We start from the raw sequence: 13,685 nt of genomic DNA on the forward strand, positions 1-13,685 counted from the left end.
CAGAGCAGCAGGAAACACCAGCAAGGAAAAGAGACAGTAACGATACAGATCGGGAACTGCTGGTTATTCTGTACCGCAGTTGGATTCTATAGCTGTGTCTGAATCTATCTGAAGTGTGCTGTTTCAGGCTTTCTATCAGTCAAGAGACTTTTGGTTCACATGCTCTTCAAAGAAAGGCCTGTCTAGAATTTCACACTTTTATTCTCAGGGTATGGATCTTGGTGATAACTGTTCAGAAAGAGCAAGCAGTTTGTATAGCATCAAAGGCATCCTTGTGAGGCAGTGGTAAAAAAAGCCAATTCTGTGCTAGGGATTATTGGGAAATAGACTGGAAATAAAACTGCCACCAAGATTGTAATGCCTGTACAGTATAATAAATATATGTTGTGGGTGTATTTGTAGTGCTCTCCATTATTTATATATATATATGTGTATATATATATATATATATATATATATATATATATATGTGTGTGTGTGTGTGTGTGTGTGTGTGTGTGTGTGTGTGGTTGGACCACCTTCCTAATGAGGAAATGTAGAGGCTTTTTAGCTTAGGAAGAAAGGTAACTGAGTGTGGGGACATGATAGTAGTTTATGAAAAGTATAATGGGCTGGGATAGAGGCTTGTGAAAGTTTGCCTATGTAGAGAAAATGACTAGGGACCTTTTATCTGACAGTAGTAGAATTCAGAGTCACCAACTGAAATTGATTAACAAACAGTTCAGAAGAAAAGTACTTATTCACAATGCTTAGTTCATATGGAAATTTGTGATCACAAGCTATGGTGATGATTACTTTAAAAGGGAAACTTGATGCCCAACGCCTTTGACCTAGGAGGCTCTCCAACTTTAAATAAAAAGCAAAACACATCCTATTTCTGCCCCAGTGCAGTTAATGCCACTACTCCTTGTTTTGCTACTTTTCTCTGCTTGGAATGAGAGCACCCTTATTTCTTATAAATCAGAACAATGTGAGCAGGGTAGAAGGTCAGGCATCAAGGGAGAAGACAGCAGGGAAATATTTCTCCAGTCAGGAGTCCACCACAGTTCCACCAAATTCTGAAAATAGTGCTTAACATTATTCCTAGACTAAAAGGACAGAGCTTGACGATTGGAAAAAAGGGTTAGCTTATAGAACATACATTCCAGTTCTAATGCAAACAAGCTTGTTAACAATTCCTACCTACCTTATTCCTATCCCTAGGGTCTCAAGTGAAGGCTTAGAACAGTTGTGTGTGTAACAAGGACAGGTTTGGGAGACGTCACCTAGCTTCTCTGACATGTCTCAACTGTCAGTGAAGCTGTGTGCTCGCTTGCTCTCTTTCTCTCCCCCCCCCCGCCCCGTCCCCTAGATTATGTTAAGGAGAAGGGGCCTTCCAGTTGATGGGCAGCTCATCAGGCACAGCTGTCAAGCCTGCCACATCACATCCTGTTACAGATAGGTAGCCGTGTTGGTCTGCCATAGTCAAAACAAAATAAAAGAAAAAAATTCCTTCCAGTAGCACCTTAAAGACCAACTAAGTTAGTTCTAGGTATGAGCTTTCATGTGTATAACGAATATTTGGTATCTGAAGAAGTGTGCATACACACGAAAGCTCATACCTAGAACTAACTTAGTTGGTCTTTAAGGTGCTACTGGAAGGAATTTTTTTCTTTTATTTTGTTTTGACATCACATCCTAACGGGGAACTTTAAAAAATGTGGATGAGAGGTGTATCAGTGGCTATTAGCTGCTATAACTAAATGATTTAGTTTATAGGATGTCTACCACTGAATACCAGTTGCCACTGAATACCAGGGATCCCATTCCAGCCATCCCTAACACATGGCTCAGAATTCAGAGAGACCAATGAGCTGTCTAGGGATGAGATGTCAAGATATTAAGGATAATATAGTTGTCCAGCAGAGAGCATAGCAGGGTATGGTGTTGCTTCAATTCTGGCTATGTTCCAACTAAGCAGGTTTATAGCTGGTTTAACTGCTGTACCCCTTCCTGACCTTCTATCAGAGTTCTGATTCTGAGTGCGGGGAGTGGGTTGGTGCTGATGCCAGCCAGTTTGTGTTGATTCCTTCAGAACTGTGGCTTCCTTAAGTGGGATTAATAATTGGACCAGCTCTTCCTCCAAGGTCTCACCCAGAACCTTGCTGGTCCTGCTAGGGGCATATGATGCCAGAGGGGACATAGAAAATAAGAAGAGCCCTGCTATATCAGGCCAAATACAATTTGGTCCAGCATCCTGTTGTGACAGTGTCCAACCAGATCTCAGTGGGATGCCCGCAAGCAGGAGACAACATGATTGGGGAGCTGTTTCCTTTATGGCCAGTATCTTGAAGTTATCTGGTTGGCCTTTGTTGAAAACAGGACGCTGAAAATAACAAATCAGTGTATTCATATTTGAGTTTCTCTTCAAATGGAGGGGGAAATCCCAAGTGTGGGTGTGCATTGACAGAGTAATGTAAATGTTGGTCATGTAAGCCTGCAAGATTTTGTTGTGTATAAAGGTCAATAGATTCTCAGTCAAAAATGTGCTTTCTAGGTTTGTCAGCACTGGTAGCAGCATAGGTCAAGAGTCTCTTACAATATAAAACAGGGATAGGATTTCCCTCTCCTTCCTGGAAGGCATGACCAAGGCAAGCAACCAGAACTTTATTAAATTTCTATCCCAAAGGAACCCATGGCAGCAAGCACACAGGTGATAAAACAATTAAAACTTCTAAAAGCAAAACATATCCAACACAGAAACAACTATGCAACACACCAGGTTCAGTTGGGGATGAAGGAACAGAGGCTATAAAAAGGTCTGTGTCTAGCTTCCTTCACTTCCTTCACTGAATGGCATGGCCGTCCACCCCTCCTCCCACAGCACACACATCTTGGAACACAGTGGTCATATTGTGCCAAGTCAGATTATTTTCTCCTTGAATTATTGGAAAACCTGGTTTTGTTTCATTCTATTCTGTGACTCCTCGGGACGCAGGTGGCGCTGTGGGTTAAAGCCTCAGCGCCTAGGGCTTGCCAATCGAAAGGTCAGCGGTTCGAATCCCTGCGGCGGGGTGTGCTCCCGCTGCTCGGTCCCAGCGCCTGCCAACCTAGCAGTTCGAAAGCACCTCCGGGTGCAAGTAGATAAATAGGGACCGCTTACCAGCGGGAAGGTAAACGGCGTTTCCGTGTGCGGCTCTGGCTCGCCAGAGCAGCGATGTCACGCTGGCCACGTGACCCGGAAGTGTCTCCGGACAGCGCTGGCCCCTGGCCTCTTAAGTGAGATGGGCGCACAACCCCAGAGTCTGTCAAGACCTTTACCTTTACCTTTACCTTTACCTTTACCTTTATTCTGTGACTAAGCTAGTTGGTGCAACAAGGACCTCCAATGGAAAAGAAGGGTATTTGTTTCTGTGTAACTAGCCAACCCAGCAGGGAGGGAGAAGAGGAAGCATCTCAGGAGCTTTAAATCTTTAAATCTATAGTTCTGATTGAAATTACGTGCCCTGTGCATTCATGCTGTTATTAAGCTTATGGGGGGGGGGCCTTAATAGTAGCATGACACCAGTCATGATGAGAATCACATGGTGGTGGTGAGATTTAACCAGCTGAGGAAGCATCAAGTGGGGAAGAGAAGGCTGGAAGAGAAAGAGTGTGAAGTACTTCTGATCCCATCCACTACCATTTCTGCTGCTGCTGCCACCATCCCACTGCTAGCAAATTACCTACCTTTTGCTTGCCTGGCCTGAGATGTTCTTAGCTGCATTGACATTTGAGGTAAACTGTATATTACTGTGTCTGTTACAGTTTTTCATAACCGGATTTAACAAAATATCTATAACTTTTTCCCCATTTTTAATTCTCTTTTTTGAAATGGAGGTTCATGTGGTGGTAAATATGCTCTCATATTGACTGGAAGCAGAATCCACATTTTCTAACAGAACTGTCTTCCCTCTCGAACTCTGCCTTCTATTGACTATTTTACAAGGTTTCTTTCAAGCCCCATTTCAGCCAGATTGGAGTGTGTGGAACAGGCCCCTGTGAGCACCAGGGAATGCCTGCCAGAGCCGTGTTAACAACTCATGCATTAGAATCTGACCAGTTTGAGTGAATCATGAGTACAATTAGGCAAATTTACTATTTAACGTTGTTATTTCTAAAACCCAAAATATTTTGACATACAACAGACAATCTTGCCAGCATTAGCTTATATTGATAACAAGCTTGTTATGCTACACTCATCTTTGTGAGCTTTCATATTAAATTTCTTGTCTATGGATCTTACAAGATTCAAGTACTACCAGCGAAACATTTCTTGCTAATATTTCTCGAACAATATACAGCTTTTAGCTGCCATTCCACTCAACAGACTACAACAGCACAGGGAGAAATGGAAGTTTGCCAACTTGGAAGTGGCTCCTCTTTCCTTCAGCTACCAGCCAGCAGTAGCCATTACAAAGGGAGAGATACCACCTGGGCAAGATTGAAAGTGAGTTAGCAGGGGGACCAGCTCAATTGGGCTTATTTTCTCCCTGGACTGTTCCATTCAATCCACTTATTCTAAAAATTGTGCCTGAATTGCCTTTTCTCTCTTTCCCCGTCCATCTCTTTTTATTTAAAATATTTATTGCCCACTCTTAACTGCACAGCAGCTTTAGAGCAGGTTACAGGTTAGAACTTTGAATTCACGCTACAAGGGTTGCCGCACTGGGATTCTTGAGAGAGAGGCTGGAGTAACTAACGTGGGTCTGTTGCATACCAATTGCTTCAGACAGATTATAAAACCATGAGTGGTGTGGGTAGCTTGTATGTGTGAGGATGTGTGTCTACATGTTTGTTTCTGCCCCTGCATGTGTAATTTCATAAAATTTAAGAAACCGTCCTGAATATTACAGTTTTAGTTCATAATACTAGGCCTGCTGAGAGCTCTGTTGCTGATGTCATGAGAAAAGGCCCTAATTTGGTCTGATTCCAAAATGAGGACTAGGTCACCAATCTTCTTATTGGGATTTAGCAATCCTTTGGTTGTTGGGGCTTTTTTCTGTTTAGATTAGTGCTGGCTTTTTAGGATTGTGAGCTCAAGGGTTATTAAAAATAAACTCTTGGCCCCAATAGAAAGTGTGCCATATTATACAATGTCACTGACACTTGTATGATTGTTACTATAATATACAAAAGTGTGGGACATTGATCTGCACACTGAAAATCTATTAGAAGAAGACATTTTAAATGCAGATATAATGCAACTGTGTTGCTGGGTAAATTGTTAGCATTGCCATTTGTCTCCAGCACTATTTTTTTGTTGTTGTTTAAAGGATTAAAGGGTGTGTGTGAAATTAAATGGAAAAATCAGAAACCCTTAACTGAGTATTATCAACACTTTCTAACTGATCATAAGACGTTTATTTATAATGAAGCTTCATTTACATTAATGTGTACTTGCAACACAGAGGCAGTATGAGATTCAGTGGAGGTTGTAGACTGCAATCCTGTACACACATGGTATTTAGTGGGGCTTACATTGGGGTAAACAATGCATAGAATTGTGCTGTTCTATTCCTTCATATCATAAGCATTACATTTTAAGCAAGTTTTTAAATTGCACAGCAAGGATCGTTTTTAATACAGACAGATCCAAACATGCTATATGGAATAAAGAAACAATCTATGATAGAGTAGCAAAAGAATGTGTGTTTAAAATATCTACATTTGTAGTCCACAAATTGAAATTGAAATTGAAACAGTATTATTGAAACAGTATTATTGAACTAAGCTCTTTCTAAAACAAAAATAAGCTACTCATTGTGCTACAGGCATGTTACTACAGGCCATTATTTTGGATAACTAGAAGACAAGAATTAATGGTTCCCACGTCACATTTTAGGTAACAGATATTTAACATTTTAGTTTGCTGCTTGAATGAGTTAAGCTGTTGCCAGTTGAGTAGCAAGAAAGGTTGTCACCAAGTTTTTGTTATGGGATTTCTACATTACATGGCAAAACTATTATTGTGGCCTAAGAACAACATGGCCAGAAATGCCAAACGCTACTTCTCTTTGTGTCTTTATGCTTAGAACAAATGAATATTTTATTCAAGATAATTCATTTGCTGGCATGCACGCAATGGCCTGTGAATGAAGAAGGAGAACAAAGGAAAATAGTCTGGAATAAATGCCCTGATAGAAACAAGGTGTTAATTCAGGCCAACAACCTAGCCTGCATGTGTAAGGTTTACAGTGCAATCATGTGCACATTTGCTCAGAAGTAAGAGCCATTAAGTTCAATGGGGATTACTCCCATGAATATGTATAAATTGCCACCTTGCTCTTCCTTACAAGCCACATAGTAAGGAATGTCTGTGCATTTGTGAAGCATTTTTTTCCTGACAGAACTGAACCAAGGGTATTTTAGGATTTTGATTAAGAATGTTCAAAGGATTTTCAGCTAACCCTGAGTTTGCAAATCAGTGCCAAAGATGATGCACCAATAGCTGCCTGTGTTGCAACTGTTTTAAAGGAGGGTTCCTTGTGTGGCAGTACCAGGATAACTCAGTGAATTTTTACAAGTCTTTAAAGTATTGCATATTATTATTATTATTATTATTATTATTATTATTATTACCTCATTTATTGGTATTTCCATTTCTTAGCGGAATCCAATTAGTTTAAATGTTATTAATCTGTTGACTGCCTGCAGTTCTTAAGTGACAAAACTCATATTTTGATGGAATAATAACTGATAGAAGAACGTTAGCAGTAAGCTCCTTAGTCAAACTTTACCATCCATTCTCAAAGGGTAGGTGTTTCAGCATTCAGACACAAGGCTATATGGTAATTCTGTATTTTCTATATTTGCACTGAGAGAATTCACTACAAGACTATCAGGGACAGAACATTTGCCTTGCATGCAGAAAGTCCCAAGTCTATGAGACCCTGCAAGTCAGTGTAGACAATACCAAGCTAATTGAACAAGCTAATGGGTGTTTAGTCAGTAAAAGTTTGTATATAAGCCATCTTCCTATGTTCTAATGCTAGGGAATGTATATGTGCAGTGACATTTTTACTGCAAGAAATAGTTATGCAACAGTGTGTCATAAATCTCATGGGATTTAAAATGAAAATGGGTAGTATTAATCTTGTCACCTGTGTGCACTCTCTCTCACTCACACACACATGAGCAAACCTGCTATTTAGATTAGGCCGGTATAGGATGGGACACTCCACTATTGTTACAAAAAGGCTATATTAGTATTGGGAAAGGGGAGAAATGCAAATAGAGGCATACTCTGAATATTCACTCCCTTAAATTTTACATACTGTTCTGCTTGCAAACTCTTGACCTAGACCTCCTGCATTAAGAGCAAAGTTTGGTGGAACGTTGTTAGCTTTTCGGGCTTTTAAATGCCTATATCACAAGAAAGGAACTTGTGCAGTTAAATTGTTTCTGCCCAGAAGTCAACAGTTCATATGACTGACCTACTGTAAACATTGAAATCAGTCAACTGGAAGTGGTGGACATGTGCTATTACTGTATTCCAGACAAAGTGTTCCTGACAACTGGCTAAACCTTCAGGCTTTTCTTCACTAAAGGGATCATTATAGTTGGTTTAGGATGGGTAAAGTGATGTTTCAAGTTGTTTATATTTACTGCCTGACCCTAGATCAGGGTATGTGATCTGTGGCCCATGGGCTGAATGTGCCCCCCCCAAGCAGTTTGGGTGGCTCCCAGGACCCTCAATAATTTGGCAATTAATTGTTTAAAAAATGTTCTGCTGAGGGATACTTGAGGGGTATCACCAGTGCTCAGTTTCCCCTACAAAGGCACTTCTCCCTCCCAATGGTACAATTGCAAGGTTTTCGAGCTCAGGAAACAGGAAGGAAAGCTTTCTTTCTTTTCTTTTTTGCAGTAGTACCAAACCAGAAGAGCAGAACAGGTGCCTTTGCCAGGCAAGAATACATTTGAATGTGTTGATTGAATGATTGAACACGTTGATTTGTTTTTCTTCTCCATTACAGTGCTGAGGTAGGATTGCCTCACTTCTTAGCACTGCAATTGAGAAATGCTTTCACTTTGATCTAGATGCAGAGCTGAGTAGGAAAGCCTCCCACTCTAGCACTGCTGTGAGAGAGCAGAACCAAAGCATTTTAAAGTCTTCATTGCAGTGTTGCATGCCCGAATGTGTGACTCTGTGTGCATGCATGCCTTCCTGCCTATCTGTATGCTGTGTGTGTACCTCCACACATGTGCATTGGCCACAGCCACCGCTGGTATGTCACCCTCTGAGAGGTGGCCAGTCCTCAATTTCCTTTGACAGAAAAAAGGTTAACTGTCCTTGCCCTACATAGACAGGTGTGTGTATTTTTGTGTGTGTATATTTCTTTCTATTTCTCACAGGGTGTGTGTGTGATATGCTTATTGATTCCTCTTTGCTACCTGGTAATATAATGTCTATACTGCATTCTGTTTCTTCTTTCAGTCTGGATGGACCCATGTTCTTATTTAGTCTAGAAGTTTGCTCACTGGCCTAGGTGGTGTGACCTATTTCTTTGCTGATTTCATTTTAGGTCCACTTTATTCTGCATTACACAGTCATCTTCAGCAGCACAGTGCCCACTTCTGGATGCTTTACTTTAAGATAGATACAGGAAGTTTGGATGGGATCCATAGAAGGGTAGTGAAGATTCTCACATTCTGGATACCCCTTCCTATGAAAAATTGGTGAAGGGATTTGGCATGTTTACCCTGAAGAGGAAGACTGAAAGGGGAATGACAGCACTCTTTGAACACTTTGAAGGGCTTGTTGCTTCAGAGCATCTATCTATGGTGTAGATTCTTTATTGGTTATATGGCAAATGGCAGGTCCCATTGTTCCCTTTGTAGCTGAGAAACACTCTGTAGAGATTGTCATATAATGAGCCATAGTCTTGAGCTTGTACTCTATTAAACATTCTCCCAGTGCAAAAGTCCGAGACACAAACAGTTTAGGGAGAACAATTAGCTTGTAAAATTGCTTTATCTCTTCATTATTTCTCTGTCCTAAGAAATCCCCCAAAGTATACCCTAGTATTTAAACTGAATAATAGGCATTTATAATAATCCACCAGATGTTTAATTTGTAGTCAATATTTCCTCGCATACTTCAATCATTATTGCTAAATTATGTGGGTGCTGTATATTAAGCCATTTTCAAACCGATACATATCTTCAAAAGCATACATAAAAATGAAGAAAACTGTTTAAGAACTGTGACATTCTTCAAAAGGATACATAAAAAGGAAGAAAACTCTGTTTAAGAACTGTGACATTAAATTATTGGTATTGTAAATGACATACGCATACAGGCAGTTCTCAACTTACACTCTGGGGATTGCACATAAAGTCCAAACCTACTGGGTTCAATGGCGGGTGGGATTGCCAAAGTCATTTTTCTCAGAACCCTGCCCACTTTCCGCATATTAATTTAGTTATTTATCTGCCAAGTGCTGAACACACACAAGTTAAATGTGTGTAAGTTGTTAGTTACCTGTGTGTGTGTGTGTAGATAGATAGATATTAGAAGACAAATTACTTTATACTAATGAGTTAATGTTTAACATTGTTTGCTGCAAATTGTGATAACCCATATATTTATTTGCAGACTAACAAAGGACTGTAGTCAAACCTCCTCCCTATTGTTTCCACTTTTTCCTCTAATGCCATGAGGCTTGCAATGTCTTCTCAGCCTCTGATTTCATTGCTTTTTTCAATGCCAGTGTGATTTGCTCAATATATGAGGTGGTGGGCTCCCCGGGCAGGGTACCATGGTCCTTCAGGCTGCTGTTGGCTATGGGCCAGGATACATTAGTACTAGGCTGTTGGGTGCTTAAGGTTACTTGAGAAAGTTCAGAAGCTGAATTCTAAGGTCCATGGACTAGCTTTAGTTAAACTGACTGCTTTCTTATATTAAACATTTACTTATTCACTCATTTTGTGTATTTGTATACAATTTTTCAGCCAGTGCGGCTCTCAATATAATACAAATGACTATAAAATCAATACAATACAATTTATTGCTAGTTATGTTACAAATGCAAATCATTTATAATATAACCAGCAGTAAATCAGCAGTTAAAATAGATTAAAATACAGCACTTTTTATACCATAGAAGCTTTAAAATTGCAGCTCTTTAAACAAATTGTTGGTGTCAGGGGCCAAACCATTTGAGACATCAATTGTACTCATGGAATTAATATGCACATTTTGTAATGTAAATAGCAGCTAAGGTGAAATGGTGAAGAATTGTCCTAATAGACAGAAGAACAGGCAAAATTGTAAGAATACATTTAAAAGACTTGAGAAGCAAAAGGAAACTGCAAAAGTGATTGGTGAAAGCAATCTGGAACATAAAAATGCTTTGGGACTAAGATCTAGAGCAGTATTTCCCAACCTTGTGCCTCCAGCTGTTTTTGGACTACAATTCCCATCATCCCTTGCCACTGGTCTTGCTAGTCAGGGATGATGGGAGTTGTAGTTCAAAAACAGCTGGAGGCACAAGGTTGGGAAACACTGATCTAGAGCTTGGGGGGCTAGAGTCTCTCTTTGTCCATCTCCTTTTCTTTTCAGCGAAGGCAACAATAAATAATGGTTTGGGGTGAATAAATTATTTAGTCCTGTTGCCACCGTTGATTTTTTAAAAAAATAATAATTGAATGGTGTGTTGCCAGACTCTTAATTCTTTCAGGCCTAGAGTTGGTTTGTGCTGTTAGTAGGGAAGGAAACTATTAACTGAAATATAATCCCTTTGGTTCTCTTTAGTTACAGTCTAAATGCAACACAACTGCTGGCAGGACTGAGATCTTACCACAATATTACCTTTACTTAAAGATCTGCACTGACTTCCTCTTTATTATCTGGCCAAATTCAAGGTTTTCCTATTGGTATATAAAGCCCTGAGTGGATTGAGGCCAGTTTACTTGAAGGATCACCTTGCTCCACATGTACTTACTCAGCCACTTCTATTTTTGGGTCTTTGTTCCTCTTTTGTGGAGCATTGTATCTTTTAGTGTGGCAATATCTGTGCTTTGGAACACTTCTTCTTAGGCAGGCACCCACGCTATATTGTTTCATTTTTATTTCAACAAGTCTACCTAGGCATGCAATTTAGTGTTGCATATTTGTTTTTGTTTTTTTAAAAAGCTGATTTTTGGGGGCGTATCATTGACAATTATTTTATATTACTTTCTGTATACAGCTTTGATTAAGTAGTTCATACATTTTTTTCTAAATAAATTAATTAACACGTTTTGGAGATATGTGCTATATACATGGTTGCCTGCATATCTGCTTCCAAGAAGCATATACTTTTGTTTGCTTGATCTCGTTATAAGTCAGATGAAGCCACAGTGGAATATGCACATCAGAAATTACATGAAGTGCTAATTTAACTGGTATATTGCAAACCATTGTTTTGTGTTCCCTTATCTTCTCCTAGCCAACACAATGGGGTTTTGATGGTAATTTGAATTTCAATGTTTGGTCATTTGTTGTATATTTGCTGCCAAGGAATGTGCACCTCTTAAAGTTACATGTTAAAAAAGGCACCTGCCTCCTGCAGGCCTTCAGTAAAACACCTTTAACCAGCAACTGCTTATTGCTTATCAAAGCAGTCAGCTGTTGCCAGCATATGGATTTGCCAGCTGAAACATCTTTGATTTTTGACCTTGCCTGGCTTTTAAATTGACAAGGTGCTGTACTGTCATCATGAAAATGCAAATAGATGCAAATTGCACCCTTGAATTTTAATATAATTCTGAGCCCAGCAATTTTCTTAATAATCTGCCAACAGTCTTTCAGCTAGCACATCTGCATTGACAGATACTAAAATGGACAACAAAATCCCAGAAAAATCAAGTATCACACTTGTTCCTCCAATTAAGCAAGTACCTCTACCTTACTGTCTAATTACACTGTAGTACCGCAAGCTACTGACCCATATTTGAAAGCATATGGTGTTAGATATTACCAAAATAGTTCTTTTTAGCATTTATCATGTTCCCTGTTAAATTGATCTGGAACTTCTTGCTAGGTGTACATAAAAGGGTGTTGCAAAGGATTTACAGAAAAACAAACCCACAATCATGGCTCTTGACAATTATCTGTCTTGAATCCCTTCAATTTACATCCCTAAGTGATTGTCAACTAGTTGGTGTTTAGTACAAGCCTTATGTTGGTGAAAACTGAATCTAGAATGTGTGGCAATTAAGGAACACAAAGAGTATCTGTCCCCTGTTGTTTTTCACCTTGGAGACGTTTATTGGTTTTTTAATATTTTTCTCAGTCTTCTAGTTGGAGATAATAAAATCTTTTCCCCCTTTTGCAAAATAACCTGGAAACTCAGGCAAAGTTGACACTTTGGTGGAAAACATAATTTTCTTCTTCCTATGTGCTGCCCATTTCTATCATCCTAAATGGTTTCTTGAGGACTCTATAGATAATTGCATAGTGACTTCCCCCTTTTCATTATTTCTTTCTGAGGAACTTTAATAATTTGAGGCTAAATGTATAGCCTTTGGGGGAAGCTGTGGAATGAAATGAATTAGCATAATTTTGTTTCAGTACAAATTAGTTTAAGAATGGCACTTGTAATGTTGTTGAGATTACTCATTATTTTTAATGCAGATAGTGCATTCCTGTTATGTTTTGTACCTCACGGTTATAAAGCTTTTTGGGTGTTTTTAGGCATCTTCCCCTAACAGTTGGGGCTGTGTTTATGTTTCCTAAAACAAAATAGTTCAGAAATCTCAGTCTGAAGGGTGTACAGTCAAAATAATTCCTGGATTTTCTAGGGCATTATATTCAGATCTAGCCTGCTTTAGTTGCCCTCACCAAATGAAATGAGGCAGGTAGGCATCAGGAAGAGGGGCTTTTCTAGCAGTGGCACTATGGGTATGGAACATCCTCCCCAGTGAGTCCCTCATGGCACCAGCTTTGTGGTATTTTCATCACCAAAGTCATTTCTGTTCAGCTAGGCTTCCTAAATATCTTATATATTCTGGGCCTCACAGTTTTTAAATTTGTGCTTCTGATTTGGGGGGGGTATGAAGAGCTTTGTTTTTGTGGTTTCATGTTTTATTTCATATATTTACATTTCTATTTTTATTTTACTATTCGTTGTAAACCATGCAGAGAGCTAAATGTTCTGGGGTGACATACAAATGCTGAAATCAGTTAAATAATCAAGAGTACACATTACATAATCACTCTGTTTTATAGTGATTAATCTGAAAACTAATATAATATCCCCAAAATTTTCAAACTTCTTTCTGAATAGAAACAGTTTCTTCAAAAGGGTAAATGTACATGCACTGTTAAAGGAAAGCGCATGAACTCTTACCACTTAATGTAGATAGCACATATTGTAGCATAAAATATTGATTCAGAAACTCAAAGCAGTTCACTGGAGCATTTTTATGGATCGTTGGATATCAGAGACAGCAAGAATCTCGGAGACAGATTGGAGGTGAACTCCAGTTTGTAACTGTTGAGAAGAGTGTCAGCGCCCAGTGTTTGGGCCAGTGTGCACGTCTTGCAGTGACATCTGCCACAAAGGAATGAGGGGCATACTGAGAAGTGTCCATAGTTGCATCTCCAATGAAGGCAGCTTGGGAGCTTGAGGTTTGTTTATAGGTTGGCTAAGCTGCAGAGGTGAAGATGTCAAAGGCTGGAG

At 39.4% G+C, this 13,685-nt stretch overlaps 1 protein-coding gene across 24 annotated transcripts in view; it reads left to right on the top strand.

The window, feature by feature from the left end:
* Positions 1–13,685, top strand: part of EPB41L3 (erythrocyte membrane protein band 4.1 like 3) — a 128,728-nt gene that overhangs the window by 69,571 nt on the left and 45,472 nt on the right. The window lies entirely within an intron of this gene.

Source organism: Podarcis cretensis (assembly GCF_951804945.1).
Source record: "Podarcis cretensis genome assembly, chromosome: 7".
Taxonomy (NCBI): domain Eukaryota; kingdom Metazoa; phylum Chordata; class Lepidosauria; order Squamata; family Lacertidae; genus Podarcis; species Podarcis cretensis.